Here is a 15,868-nt window from a genome sequence, read left to right as displayed (position 1 = left end):
CTGGCAGAGGGAAAGGACTCTTCAAGGCCATGGCTCTGCCTCTTGGTGCTGGACAGAAATCATTGGTCCACAGAGCCACCTAAAATGCCATCTGCCATCATAGCAATATTTTTTCTAAATACTGGGACAATGAGAAGTGAAGAAGAGATGCTGAGAAGCTGAGGATAAAAACATTTGGAAATTGTTGATGTAGATGGGGAAATAACTGGGATGATAGGCATCCTAGAGGATACTGAAGTAACATGACTTAAAGGCCAGGGTTCAGCAGCTGAGGACAGCAACAACCTGCTTCCATCATATATAGCTTTAACTGAAGGTTGTCTCATTTATACCAGCCCAAGCGCCAGAAATCAGGAAAATGCACCCACTAAGCTGAAAGTGGAAATCTGCTGGGTGTCTACATTTCATTTCCCTGCACCAGCTGGGGAGAGCTCTCTACTCTTTCCCTCTGATTTGCAGTAAAGATCCTGCTGTCCAGTCACGAGCATCGCCTGAATGACTCTGTAAGTGCCTTTTCCTGCCTCCCCGCCAGCTCCTCTCCAGCTGATCAGTTCACTTACAGGATATGTTATAGCTGCCACAGGCTGGGGAAGCTGCAGTCATCTGGGTTTCACAGGGAAGCCTGGGTTGTAGAGGGGTAATTTTTCTATCTACAATGCATTTAGGAGGCCTGTCAACCCATGCCAGTACAAATGGACTAATTTAGCTACAAACCTTGAGCCAACTGTGCATGTAGAGCATTGCCTGTTGAACAAGCTGCCTCCAGAGACCGCCCCAGCACACAGAGTCATCTCATAGCTCCTGGAGTTAAGCTAAGCCCAACATTCAGCTCCCTCTGCAGCTTAAGAGGTGGTCGGTGCCAGCCTGGAACCAGCCCTCGTGTAAGTTCATGACTCTTGAATTCGGTCAAGTAGAAGCAGATGCTCAGCAAATCAGTGATTTCACAGACCAGCAATTCTCAGAGCCTCTTCTCCAGGAGGCTGATCCAGTTCTTGACAAGGACGGCGACCATACATTTGCGCCACTTATAACTGGTCCTCCAGGGGTGGTTACAGACCTCAGCACATATATGCAATGAAATCTGGAGCAAATATAAGGTAATATGCATCTCCCAAGACAACCAAATATATCCATACAACAGAACACAGTGTTTCACATCTAGCACATGGCATTGGGTCAAACAGTGTACTGGACACGGTTACATACAGGTAAGAAAGCCACCAGGTTTGCCAGTCGGTAGCTGGCACCAGCACTTTATCCATCCTGGGACATCCACATGTGGGCATCAAAGTCCTCCACAGAGGGATTCCTCAGTGTTTCTCTGCTACAGACACACAGTGCTCAAAGGGGAATGATGTGTGGGGACTCCTCATAGTGCATAGCAAGCAACCAAGAGGTCTCATTGCAGAAGACCACAATCCCTCTGACTCCAGAAGATACCACTATACACAGCCAGTCAGAAATGAGAGAACCGGGCACAGATGAGATTTCAAGCTTCTGCACACATGGTTCAAGCCAGCAAATTACCTAGAAAGTCTTCATTTGGCCTGGAAAAGGGTGGGCAACAGCAGCAGACCTTCCTTACTACACTTTAAGTGGAGCTTTTCATTAAAAAAAAAAAAAAAAAAAAAGCAAACATGCTCTTCCTGTCACTAACTGGAAGCTGAGGCAAACTGCATGGAGATGGCTGTGCACTCAATCCCATCAGTAATCTCTAAAGCTGCCTTGTAGAGAGATTCTCCTTTTCAACCCATTTAGTAAGGAGAAAATAAGCCCAACCCCACTTCTCTTTTTATCCTCCTCCCACCCCCCCAGGAAATGTGGGGGTCTTGATGTGCTCAAACGAGCCATTAACTAGCAGCTGACATCTCCAGCTATTGTAAATATATGAACTCAAGGCCTTTTGCTGCGTTTATTAGACTCAAGAACAACATCTGGAAACAGATGTTTTCTGAGAGCAAAGGAGGGGAGGGAGGAGGGAGGAGGGAGGAAAAAGCAAGAGGGAAGAAAAGGACTCTTCCAAGTGGAAGTGCACGGGTCTGCAGACCATCCCTTCACAAAACACTGTTCAGAAGAAGCATTGCGAGGGGCTGAGGACAGTGCAGCCACGTCACTCCTACATAAGGCAGGGAGAGCAGGTCGTCCCAGGGGGGCTGTTGGAGAGAGGCAATGAATGGGGAGGGGGCTGAGGGGGGAAAATATAGAAAAGCTTGTCTACTGAGAACAGTCACAGAGCTCACAAAAATGAGCTCTCCTCATCACGAGCATCCCAGCCCTCAGCTATTCTGTGTCCCACAGAATACCAGGCTTGTGGCAGGGCACTGTTCCCCATCCTGCAGTCTGGCAGCATCTGCCACAGTGACCCACTTGCCTTTTGGTTGGGTCACAAAGCGGGCAAGGCCTGGGATTCCCAAGGAACACCACCAGAGTCCCATCAGCCACAGGGAGCCCTTACCCAAATGGCAAGCAAGGTGGGATGCTCCCACCTGAAGGCTGTGAAGGACCAAGGGGCCCTACTCTGACTTAGTGATCTCTCAATGGTTCCACACCTCATGTTTAGACAATGTTTAGAGAATTGTGTAGTGCTAAGAGGGGAAAAGGTTACATAGGCACATGTGTATTTAAAAATATAAGCCATGCATCATTAGTGAAACTCCGCTCTCAACTAGACACATTTTCTCCTACGTGTCAGGGGTGACAGAGGTACAACAGAGCCCTGATACCAAAACTTCCTTGAAAAGCTCCTGAGGGAAATGCGTCTGTACCCATATGCTTACAATGCATAAACTCACGTTCTTTACAGCCATCATTTTCTCTTCTGTAACCCCAAGCTCACCTCTAGTATCTCCAGCCCTATCTCTCCTTTGATACACAGCTACAAATAGTTTGCTACTCAGGTCAGAAACATTGAGTATTACCTACCTAATTTGGCAGTAGTTTATAGGAAGCATTAAGTAGTCCACGGAGCAGAACAATTCCCGCCTGAGGAGCTGCTCCAACTCATTGTGGAGTTATAGAATAAAGATTCTTCTGATCCTTTGGGAAAAGGGTTATGAAAATGCATGGAAAAAATGTACTGTCCACACATAGTAATATCATGACTGTTTTCAATCACTTGGTCCCTACAAAACAAATGGTCTCACTGAACAATATGAACTCCTAGCCCAGACAAGGGCAGAAAGACAGAAGCTAGTCATAGCCAAGCAGGGTTTTACATTTTCATAACCTTAAAATGCTCATACTCAATCTTGCTTCCCTCCTGTCAAAGCCAAACTTGCTTCATGCAACTGCAGTGGCAATAAGCTGCCGCACAACAGAGCAGAGCACGGCTGTGCCAGGGGAAGGATGTGAGCCTGGCCACCAGCAGCTCCTGCAGAGGCCAGGTCAGAGCCTCCAAGGGAAGAGAAAGCAAACCCTGGTTTTGCAAAATTTGAAACAAGCCCCTCCCAAAGGCTCACCACCCCATCTCCCATGTCCGTTTCCCTCCCCCATAGATGGAAATCCCTGATCATCTTTGTAAGATCAGCAGGCAGCAAGAGGTGGATGCACAGTTTAGCTGCCCACATTCCCCTGTGTTTTCAACTAACCTCTTGCCTGTTCTTCAGAAATATTTCATGGCCAAGCAGGGGGTGGGGAAGTGTTTTATTCCCATTTTGGCAGTGGATTTTTTTTTCTGCCTGGTCTGGAGCTGATTTTTAATGGGTCGTGCTGGGTGCCGTGGGAGTCTGTAAAGATGGTCATCTCTGCTGGCCTCATTTTTGCCGTTATCTTGATTCTTGCAGAGCCTGGGTGGTAAGACTTGTAGGGGAAGAGAAGTTAATTAAGAAGAATGACATTGCTGCAAGTAAAACAAGAAAAAGCCTTTACGCCTGCAGCAACATTAGCCAAATTTGCTAGCTTAAAAATAAACACAGCAGCCTGTGGAAGATGTTTTGCTTAGGACTGAGAAATACCTGCCTCAGGAAAACTGCTTTAATAGTAAACAGTTCTGTGCAAGGTCGCTACCACTGAAAGTCTGCAGTCTCACTGCCCAGCTGGGTTCTTGCATCCACCTCAAAGACCACATTCCTTTTACCATGCCTCTCTGCCACACGCAGGGGTCCTGTTCATCCACAGCTATTATTTTCCAAGGACACATTTCTAAGTCACCCCTTCCTCTTGCCTTCGGCAGCAGCATTTCAGGCTGCCCAGAAACCCAGACAAGCAATTCACACAGGGTGAGCACACTACCAAGATGAATTGGAAACCCCAAAATCCTACAGCCAAGCCCTACGTGCCCTTGCCACAGCACTCATATCCTCAGACTGACAGAACTGTGTTGCATCTCAACCTTGGAAACCAAAGCCTACAGAACCAAGGCAGGCGTGTGCCCATGTGCAAGCAGCTGGGGAACCCACAGCAGCTTTGTACAGCCTTTGAAGTTAATGAATTGGAGCTGGGAGGGTTGGGAAACCCAGACTAAGTGTCAACTGCACTGAGGGAAATAAAAATAATGAAGCAAGGCTCCTCTAGAAGATGGATTGCTTGAGTCCAGGAGCAAAGGGGAGTGGATATAACTAGTTCAGGAAATTGAAAACAACTTTTGGTAAGAAGTTCTTTTCGCTCTAACACTTGGTCTTTTATCAAAGCTCATTTGGATCCTGACAGCAGAGTGCCAAGCAGCTCTGTTCCGTTGTAATGCAAAAGACAGGCCCAGCAGCCAGGAGGTTAACAGCTAATAGAGCGAAGTCAGGTTTGATTTCCCTGGAGATTGCTCACAAAGGAAAGCCAGGAGACAAGGAATGCTGCAAACGTCCTTCTGTGACAGCACAGTTTCCCCTTGCACTGGGTGAAGCCCTTGCTTGTGCCCTCTGCCTTCACCCCACAGCTCATTCCTGCACTCCGGCGGGAGAGCAAATTAAAGCAAGAAAGGGGAGATATGAGCCCCTGACCTCAGACCAGAGCAGTGCTGGAGAGCAGCATATCTCCTTGCTTCAGGGATTTTTCCCTTCACCCACACTGCTTTCCTAGTACCCAATGTAAATCCTCCTGCCAGGAGTTAGCCTGACATATAAGCAGCTCTAGCAGCAAATCCTCAGCCCTCTCCTTGTCTCTTCCCACTCCTTGAGTTTTTCAGATGCCACTGCAAGTTTGCATCCTTTCAGCAGCATTGCAAAGGGAGCATGGAAAGATGCTTTTGCACCCCAAATGAACTCTGGCAAGGCTGGTTCACAAGTGCACATCCAAGGTTGTGGTCTTCCTACAGGACACTGCATCCTCATAATGCTGGTGTGCCCAAGGGCACATTTAAAGCAGACTGCCAAGAAAACAACTTGTTTTAAGAGAAAGGGCCCAATTCCTCTCACATGGGACTTGTTACAGCCCATGGAAAAAAGACTTTTGGCTTCCCTAGGCTTCGCCTTATATATCTCAAGTTGGCTTGACATCAGTGTAGTTGCTCCCAATTCATGCTGGTTCAGTAAAAAGGAATCCATTGTGACAGGTCCCAGTGAGAAGATGGGAGAGTCGGGTGCTCCAGCCACAAAACTCTACATATACAGGGGGAGGAGTTGAGCCTCCCTCCCCATCTTCAGATGCTCACAGGCATCTGAAACCGCCTCGTGATACTTTATAACCTTCTCCTCAATAAATCATTGCTATCTGCTTTGTACATGTAGACATAAAAATAACTGGAAGTTGCATTTGAGCATTGGTACCTGCTTCAAATTTAAGAGGCCTGTTGCAAATTACAGCAGCAGGGAATAAAGCATGAATACTTAATAGATGAGTATTGAAAAGTAGTAAACACACCGTCACAATTTCCCTTTAAGGACATTAGCCAGTAAAAGTGGCTCACATTCTTTAGGCTCAAAATATTTAGGTGTTTTGCTCATATGCTGTACCAATGAAGTAAAGAAGAATCGCTTCTCTATGTTAAAAGGGGTAAGCAGGGTGAGAACACCCCTCATGGGTGCTGCTGCTCACCATCCACCTTGCAAAAGCTCATCCTGCACAGGTAGCATACAGCATCACGGTCACTACAGTGGATGTGGGCAAAGCCACTGCAGCCCGTGCCATCTGCACAGATTTTGCCATTCCCAAGGGCTTCACTTCAAATTGGAGGAAGAGAGCTGCCTCCTGCGGATGCTGGGCCACGCACAACTGGCCCTGCATATTTGGAGCATGGGAGTTAGCGCGGAGGCTGAAATATCACGCTATCAGTAGGGCCCTGTGAAGAGAAAATAGCAGAGGATCTGGTGGCAGTTTCCTTTCAAGACGTACAGGAATAGCAGCACACATCTCTGCTGGATCATATGGACTGAATTCCTCTACCCAAATCCTTTGGCTTTGAATTCTTCTGCATTTTTTCTCTTCCTTGGCTTGTTTGTTGTTTCAGGACCACTAAATCACGAAGAATGGTTTATATTATATAACCACCCTGTCCTTATTGCATTCTGGGGAGGAGATTCTGACATACAGCCAGATCTAATTTGTACTTTAAATTGGCTTCTGGGCCAGGCAGTCATGCCTTCCAGATGGAAAATCCAGTTGCACTCACCAGCAAGTATCCCAGTGCGCTTGGATCCCAAGTCAGCTTTGTTCCTAGCACTCCAAAGCCTGCTTTGTGGCATGCTTTCCTTTTCTTTTACAGCTGAAGAGAGGTTGATGATCATAGCAGTTCCTGGTGAGGAAGCATCACGTTCCACCACACCACCTGTACCAGTTCAGCTGTCAGCCCTGCCTCGCTGTCCTGCTATTTTTCCTAGAAGCCTATTCAACAGCTGTAGCTTGATAGCTGCCAGATTTGGAATTTGTCTCCCAGGGTAAGTCCTTTCAGGTTGCCTTTTCAAGAGTGACTCTGCTACACTTGCTCAACCTGTTAAAATTATTTTTGATTCAGAGTAGCGTTAAAGTAAAGCAAATGCCATGTCGCTTTCATGCATGCAAAGATTTGCATGGCACAAGATCCTCTCTTCTCCTGCCAGAGCAGAATCAAAGGTTCTTTTGGCCCTGGATTATGTTACAGCCAGGACCTGACCAGCAGCACGTTATGCATGGGGCACTCCAACACTGCTCTCTGTTTCTGTGAGCTAAAATGCTGCTGTTGATGGTGACAAGCCTGAGTTGTCACTTGCTTTGAAGAGGGCTAGTGAGGCAAGGTAGCCACTGTCTTGAAAAAGCCTCACATGCACCTGGGAGCATATCTCAGAGCTGTCCTGTTCCACATATCCATCTCTGGGAGCCAGTGGAAACAGCAGCCCAGGTAAGGCACACAAGCCATATCTCACGGGGAAGGTGCAATGCTTCGACTGGCCATCTGTTTGTATTCATCCACTGGGGAAACACCACTCAAAGGCATAGTTTTCTGCACCATAGACAGATGTGAATCTGCATTTTGTCTGTGGCTTCCTCACCAGTCCCTGTGACACTTTTCATTTTTTTAGCCTTGATCTCTCAAGCCACACACAGTTCTAAAATAGCACGGTCTCTAAGATAAAACAACGATATGATCCTTTTCCCATCTCTGCCACTCTTCCACTTGGTAACACTTGGAAAGGCCATTCACTCTTCGTATCACCATCCCTCTTTCCCTATCTGTAACATAAAACAAGTGACTCTACTTCATAAGCTGCTCACAGATAAAATGCTGACCAGGGTTATCGTTTGGGGAAAAAGGACAGATAAAATATCAGCCACAGAACACTTCCAGACAGAATTACCAAAGCTCTCCCTTACATACACATCCTGAATCTAATGCTGCCCATGATGAACACATTGTCCTTCTTGGTCTGGAAAGGCTTGACACCAGGGCATCAATTAAGCCTGCTAATGCTCACCTCACACATGCCACTCATCAGCATGGGAAGTGAAGAGTGGTGCTGTGGGATACCTAAGAAGTCCTTCAGGGCAGCACAGAGCAAGGGCCCCTGACTATTAATGGTCAGTCTGATACCGATAGAGGCACAGCTACCTCACCACAAGCCTTCTGCAACCTCCTCAAGTTTCTCCATGTTTTTAGGAGCTCCCTTTGCTCTGCTTTGAAAATGCATGGGATCAAAATGAGATCTTGGGGGAAAGGTTAAGAGTTTAAGAATGAGCTTCCTTGGAGTTATTATCTGTGGACAGCCAAAGATTGAAAAACAGGTGAGAAGATTGCCAGTCATTAGCTGAATGAGCAAGATCACACCTGAAAGCCTTCATGAGAAACCCACACCTAAAAGTCAACATTGCAGCTTGAAAGCATATGGGTGGTTTCTGCCCTGATGGGCAATCAGCACTGCATTGCACAAGAGCAGGAGCACGGTGGCTGGCAAGGACAACAAGAGTCAACCAGGCATGTTTCTTGTGCAGGAGAGCTGAAGTGTTGATCAACACATCGCAGAGATGGACATATCTGCAGCCACGTCTCCACCACACAGCACCCACTCACCTCCTGGGTTCCCATTTGCAGCACCTCTTCCAGGGACACATATTTAGCACAGTAGTATAAACCACCATCGAATCTGAGTGGCCGCACTTTATAGCCACTTCAGCTCAGGCCCAAACAATTGCAGAGTCCACCGTAGCAAAGATTAGGCCCGTATATTATTTTTAAAGCCATAGTTTGTTTTGGTTTCACTCTCTTGTCTGCACCTCTCTGAAACTGCCTGCTGTTTGTTTGGGATATTTGCAGGCATGCAGTGTTTTCCCATCCAACTTTACAAGGGACATTGCCGTCTTAGCAGGCTCTGCCTTTGACTCCTGCGCTGCTATGGCCAAGTCCTTGGACTCCTTGCAGAGTAAATCAACTGATGTCTACAAAAGCAGATGTGAAAAAATAACATATGCATAAGAACAGACACATTAAACTATGAGAAGTAATTGCAGGTGTGCAGGAGAGTTCCAAGACCGATGCTTATTTCTCCAGTGGATAAAAAGGCTACAAGGACTGGGGACCTACACTTCATACTCCATGTGAAAACCCAGGCAAATCCTCTCTTATTGAAAACTGGCACTCTGAAAAACAGGGAATTGCAGCCCAGTGCTTCTCCCAAGATCTTCTCCCAAAGCTTCTCCCAAGCCCTGTTTGATGCTTCCCTCATGCAGGGCTGAGGCCCAGCAGCAGGGACTAGCTAGAACTGGCTCCTGAAAAGATGGAAAAATAGTTTCCTGAGGGAAAAGAAGAATTAGGCTTGTTTCACTTTGAAGGCTTGTTTGTTTGGTGCCTTTGGAAAAAAAAGAAAAGAGAAAAAAGAAAAAAAAAGGAAAAAAACAGTGATGTTTTTGATACTAAAAAAACACCCTTAAATGAAGAAGAAATCATTAAAAACTACATAAAGCAGTTATCCCTGTTGACAAACACTGCTGGCTGGCTGCAGTGCTATGCTAAGTTAGACGTGGCACAGCATTACTCAGCAGCAATGAGGGCTGCTGCAGATCACCACTGACAGCAGCTGCTGAAAAATCCTGGTCTGGTTTAGAGCCCACAACCCCTCCTGCTCCACTGCTTAGACTGGTGTCTGCTATTGTGTGAATGGTACAACGTTAGCAGCATACGTGTTTATCTACCTGTTAGCGCCACACACCAGCTCCCACCCCACTGTGCTGAGGAGCATCCTTCACAGACAGAGCAAGGCCTCCTTCCTTCAGGAAATCAAGCTGCCTTGTGCTCCCAGACTCACTAGGACAAAACCAAGATGCATAATCCAAAGAATTAATGTAGCCTTTAAGCTCTAAACCAGCTATTTCATACATAGAGCAAATCTGATCCTGCAGTAGGAGGGATACCTTTCTTGGCATAGCTGCCATCTATGCTCCCAGCACAATAGCAATGGAATTACGCTACTATCTTTGGTTAACTTCTCACTTATCTACCAAACACCCCATAGTCAAAACAGCTTGTCTCGCAAAATACGTTGCAAGTGTCAAAGCAAATTTTCTCCATCTTTCCTTAGACAAAACACATTCTCCATCCTATGAGTTAACACCATGAAGAGTTTCCTACATGATTACAGAAAACCAAGAGCCAAACCCATGCAGCTCCACACTGAGATGCCAAGGGCTCTGAAACTGGAAACCCACTCAAACGCTTCCCTTCGGCTGAGCCAGGAGCCTCAGGGGTCCCAATAACCTGAGGTAGTGCTCCAAGGTCTGTCACTCAGAGACAAAACCCACTTTTCTGCTGCCAAAACACAGCAAAAAACAGCTTCCTGCCATTTCTTCAGCCCATTTCCCCCGAGGCGTCACCTCAGCTCCTGAGGAGGCGGGAGGGCAGAGCCAAAACTTTCAAGAACCCTTTTCAACCTTCTGGAAGGCTTCAAAATGAGTCCCCACAGCACCACCAGGCAAAGAGGATGCTTCTCTGCCAGTCCTCCTCAGTCAGGGGACCCAAAATAAGTCTCCATGCATGCTCAAGGATCAATTGCCTTGGGGATCACCTCAGGCCCACAGCGTTTTGCCTCTTCCCCAGCTCAGCACCAGACGGGATGTGGGAAGCTGCACACCGCTGGCCCTACCTCTGCCCACAGTTCCAGAAATGGCAGTAATTAAGTTGTAAATGCAGCAATGCTCTTCCAACCCCCCCCCCCCACCCTATATGTTTTCATTCAGCCGTACAGCAGAAATATTTCCTGGCATCTGTCTTCAATTGAAGGCAGGGAGGGAGGTAAACTGATGAAGAGAAGACCTATGGAAGGGACGTGTTCTTAGAGGTCCTTTGGGGAAAAGGAGGGGGAGACAAAAAAGAAGAGCAACAGCGCCTTTGATCAACATTTCCACAATGCTGTGTTTAAGATAGTGAGCATAAGCCCCATTATTTCAGGCACGTGGTCCACATGCTCCCGTACCAAGCTGCACTTTTCTGAGTGCTAGAAAAATATCCTCACCTTCACTTGCGTGTTTCCTTGCTGGAAATCCAACAAGGAGTATCCTCCCCAGAATTAGCAAAACAGATACCAGTGCAAAAGCCAGAATGAGAAGAACAAAATGCTGACAAATTCACCACCAGCCTCAGCACAACACTCCTGCCTGGGAAAGCACAGAGGCACCACATCCCCATTGCTGCCTGCCTGCATACACAAGCTGCAGGAACCAGGAGCAGTAAGAAACAATTGCAGGCAAAAATCAGAGACCACTGCTGGAGGATATAATGATCCACACCTGCTGCATGCTGGGGAACACCTGGGGCTGGGCTCACAAACCAAGCCCTGGGAGAAAGCTCAGCAGCTGCTCTTTGCTAGCAAGTGCTCACGCCATCACAGCCCTGTGCAAAGCTGGCCTGTGCCACATGAGCAATGCACAACAGTGCAGTGAAATATCACCTGTAAGCAGCTCTTGCTCTTATACAAGGCAATTTCACCTCACTCCTGTTCACTGCACGCACACAGAGAGTTTATTATCCTCTTTCCATCTGTAAGACATCAGGTTTTCTCTTCAATGTTATAAGCCTTCCAACAGAACCACTTGTACTTTTTTTCATATCCTTGCTGGGACGTATAAAAAAAAAAAACCTTCTCAACGCAAAGCTGTTTTCCATGGCACACCTTCCAGACTGCCCTGCTCCTTCCCACAAGTTCCAGCTTTTCTCCCAAATCCACCTTGTACCAAAAAACAGCATTTACTTACACAAGAAACACGTTGTTCCCACTGTGTCGTGGCCCCTTTGTTAACATACAAAGGTCTTGTGAACAGTGCCTGCCAATTCCAGAGAAAAAGCCAAGCAATTAATGACCAACAGAACCCCAGCTAATCATTCTGCATGCATTACATTTGCACAGAAGCCAACAAAGTAATAAAATCACCAGGGCCAGCGTGAACCACTGCATTGCCCAAATGGAATCACCTGCTGCTATGGTATTTCCATAAAACCCTATTCCTTCAGGCCACTCCACCCCCACATTTCTTTTCCTGTAGTATGGGCTTAAAGGGCAAAAGTGGTCACAGGAGTTGCATTGCATCATAGGAAATATCAGAGTGTCTTATCTGGGCAGCAGCTGTCATTCTTCCTCTCAATGACCTGAAGAAAATCCTAAATGTATACTCCCTCTAAACACTAGAATGTGCACCAGAGTTAAAAATAATAGCAAAAAATAATAATAATAATGGGGAGGTATATCCACACCCAATGCTCAGAGCTCTGTCTTATGTGAGAATACACAGAAAATCCTGATTTTGTAATATTCAATTTCCAGGTTACCCTAGGTCCCCATGACAGAAGGACCTAAGTCCCATCTTTCAATGCAAACATAGCTCCTTAGCAGATACAACCCTGCATGACCAGTCAGGTCGAGCTTGCTGCCATGCTTCCAGGTGGTCCCAATTAATCCCACGGAGTTAGAGCACAGCACATAATCCGGAGCTCGCCTGCTCAGTCGGCAACTGGGAGCCCCAGACATGCTGTATTTATCTGTAAATCAAAGTGAAACTAAGCAGCTCCCTGTCCTTGACAGCACTGGTGTGTCTCCCAGTACGTGTTACAAATGACTTTTATGACATGCTATGCGTCTTTCCACGTTGGACAGAGTGTTTATTCAAGGGTTTCTTCTGAAAAAAATATCAGAGGCCGTCCAATGGGACCAGAATATATTCAAGAGCATATGCCGTCTTGTTTTATTTTTTTTTTTTTGTCCATCAATAGCCATTGTGCTGTTTGAAAAATGAAGAAGAGTTTTGTTAATGGAAAAGCTTTTCAACGCTTTGATTTCTTGGTTTTTCTCCATCCCCTTCACCCCCTCTTTCTTTCTCTGCAAAATGCCACTTGCAATTCACCATCTTTTTGTTCTGGGTGGTTATGCTAAAACTTCTGACCAAAGGCTTCTGGCCAAATTTTGCCCTCAGATATGCGCATTCAACTGCTGGTGAAATTAGTGGTTTGTTTGCGTGCAAGTTGCAGGAAGGAATTTGGCTCAGTCGGCAGCATTTTCCAAGTGGCCACAGAGTGCATGCACACCAATTGTTCAGACCCACACTTTGGACAACATGGCCCCAGGGCAGCCAAATTCCCAGACCCCCACGCATCACATACCAAAACACTCATGGTGCTGAGCTGCTGAGAAAGCATACCTCAGCGTTGGAGGAGGGAGTAGAACATCTGCTTGGCATGCTGGCATGGGAGCTGGCTGCTGGGCTTTTGTCTCCAGGCCGCTTTTGTGGCGACAACCCTGCTGAGCTACCTGAAGGAATCTAATGGCAGGGGCATCACAGAGGAAAGCAGGTACTGTGTGTTACAAGTGTGCATTATCTTGCATGTCTACATGACTGCATGTCTACTGGTGCATTGATGAGTGACACAGCTCACACAGAACCCTGCTTGCTCTCCACTGACTGCAGAGTAGGTGGGTGCCTCCACAACACTACCTGGAATAATGTCACCGTACACCTAAGACCTCAAATATTGCATGCTATGAGGTGGTGACCAAACTTTCCAATTAGGAAAAAGCCTGCTTGTGGAGAGTCTAGTTGTTCTATATATGCACATTCTCCATGGAGGAATCTGCCTGATGCAATTAGGTGCAATTAGGATGGAGGAAATGACACTGTTCATGGCTGGTCCCCATGTTTCTCCCACTATTTCAGTTAGTGGCAGCGCAATAATGAGTTTCAAGAAGAGTGGAAAGCAAAAGAATGAACAAGCCCAATATTGAACTCTTTTGTTCATTCAGCTAACAACAGAATCGTCACTCGCACCATTCTTCAACTAAAAGGATGAAGAGCAAATGCTATGGCATGCCTACAGCATTTCCAGCCCAAAGGCCTCTCTGGTACTTGTATCCATCTCTGTGCCAGCCTTAAAAACCTCTCCTGCATGCTGAGGTACACAAGGAGAAAACAACATCCTTGTCACAAGACCTAGTTCACATCCTTTTTAAGCCAGATTATTCCCACTCATGTATTTTGGGAGACAACGTAAACATGGTCCAAACTTGTCAAACTCATAGAAATTTCCCAGGTACGCCTCTGAACTGAAAACAAGTCATTACCACTTTACAGAAACCACTTCTTTTTGTCAACAGGGTTGCTTAATGACTCTCTGGACCAATAGCTTGTTACAGAAGCACACAGACTTTCTCCTAGGAAAGCTACACAGAGTCTGCAAGCTTCTTCATTCAGATGAATTTTTTGCCCTGACCCTTCGGTCCATATGCTGCAACAGTCCCCCAACAACCACGAAGCTCATCATGAAAAGAATGCTCCATGACATAAGCAAAAGCACTAGAAGTGACTTTGCAAGACTGCACCCGGCTTATAGACATATAGACATAGCACAAGAGTTTGATCTTTGACCAGGAAATATTTCTAACCTTCTAAAGTCTGCACCTTCATAAACATGAGAGCTTTTTGGATTGAACCTTTTCTGTGACATCCAAGTAACTCCCAGTGGGGCTGAACAAAAAAAAAAAAAGCCCAACAAACCGCTCAACTAAAAGAACAGAAAATAATTGCCCTCAAAGGAAGAACCTCTCTAGTGTCTTGGCTACATAACACAATGATAAACCTGAATAAAATTGGTCTTGGTCTCTGCTGACACCAAAGACCTGGATGGATATTATTGTCATCACTTTGAACCGAAGGACACAAAAGACCTCATTTATTCTTCCTGCTTCATTCCCTGCCATAAAAGCCAGGAAATGTAGTAATATGGCATTTCCAGTGCCATTTCATTCACTTTGTGCCTGAATTATTTTTATTTCCCAAGACAAATGAAGAAGTGTGAGACAAGCAGTCGTCCTTAATTCCAAATTTCCTGCCATTGACCAGTTTAAACCATAGATCTGATGTTGTTAGGACAATATTTTCTTCTATACATGTCTTACTGGTGATGTTAACTACTTACTGTTTATTTCCTACAGCAGCTGGGAACACGGAAACATGTACTGAAAGGGCTGAGTCACCTCTCTGTTGTTTAATGTTAGCATCACAGCCTGGACACAGCTTGGTAAGGATGTTCGTGCCTCCAAAACCAGGAGCTCCTGTCAGGGTGGAGTATAGACCTTCAAAAAAGGAGAAAAAAAAGCAGTGAGAAGCAGTGCCAAATGGGGGAGTGCCAACAAACAGTGAGCATGGATGGACAGTCAGACCTTAATCCCACTAAACGGAAAGCAGATAGCCCTGAAGGGAACTTCTGCTACTCTAGTCTCATCAACCAAACAGTGAGGTTTTCAGCTCTTTGTGGACAAGCAGAATTTGCAAAGAACAACAGGAGTCACTGCCACTATCTTCTCCCCTCTTTGCTTGCCAGATGGAAGCAAGCCCCCAGCACAAGCCCCCAGCACAAGCCCCCAGCACAAGCCCCCAGCACAAGCCCCCAGCACAAGCCCGGGGACTCCCCAAGGATTCAGTTTGGGTTAATAACATCCACGTTCCCTGGGAGCTAGGGATTTGTTATGGAAACGCTGCCAGAAAGGCTTAGCTTTGGCTCCTCTTCCCAAACAGTCACAGAAAGGCTGCAAAGCATCCATTGGAACCCTGAGCTGAGCTGAAGACACAGGCAAGCAGGGAGAGATGCACCATCAGGGCTGTGGTTCTTGGCAGAGACATGGGGCATCATCAAGCTCTGGTTCTCCAAGGCTAGGACAGATGGGGGATCCTCTCCTTCTTTCCCTCCGCAGTCCTCCTTTCTCAAATGCTCCTTCAGAAAAACAGGTGAAGGATACCGGGGGATTGCTCAGAGGCCATCTCACTTCCTGCTCCACCTTTGCATCTTTCCATTGGCAAGGAAGGTGCCATTTGGGGCTGCTTGTCACCAGCTGAGAGATAAGCAGAAGTACAAGAAAAAATAATAGCCCTTCGATTTTTTTAGGGAAACACAGAAAAAGAAGGGTAAGGGATATGGGACTGCCGGCAGGAAACCACGTCTTAGTGAAGTGAGGTGTAATGAACAGAAAACACCAGTCCATAGGGCTCTCTGCAG

This window comes from Tetrao urogallus (assembly GCF_951394365.1).
Source record: "Tetrao urogallus genome assembly, chromosome: 5".
Lineage (NCBI taxonomy): Eukaryota > Metazoa > Chordata > Aves > Galliformes > Phasianidae > Tetrao > Tetrao urogallus.
This window is presented reverse-complemented; position numbering follows the sequence as displayed.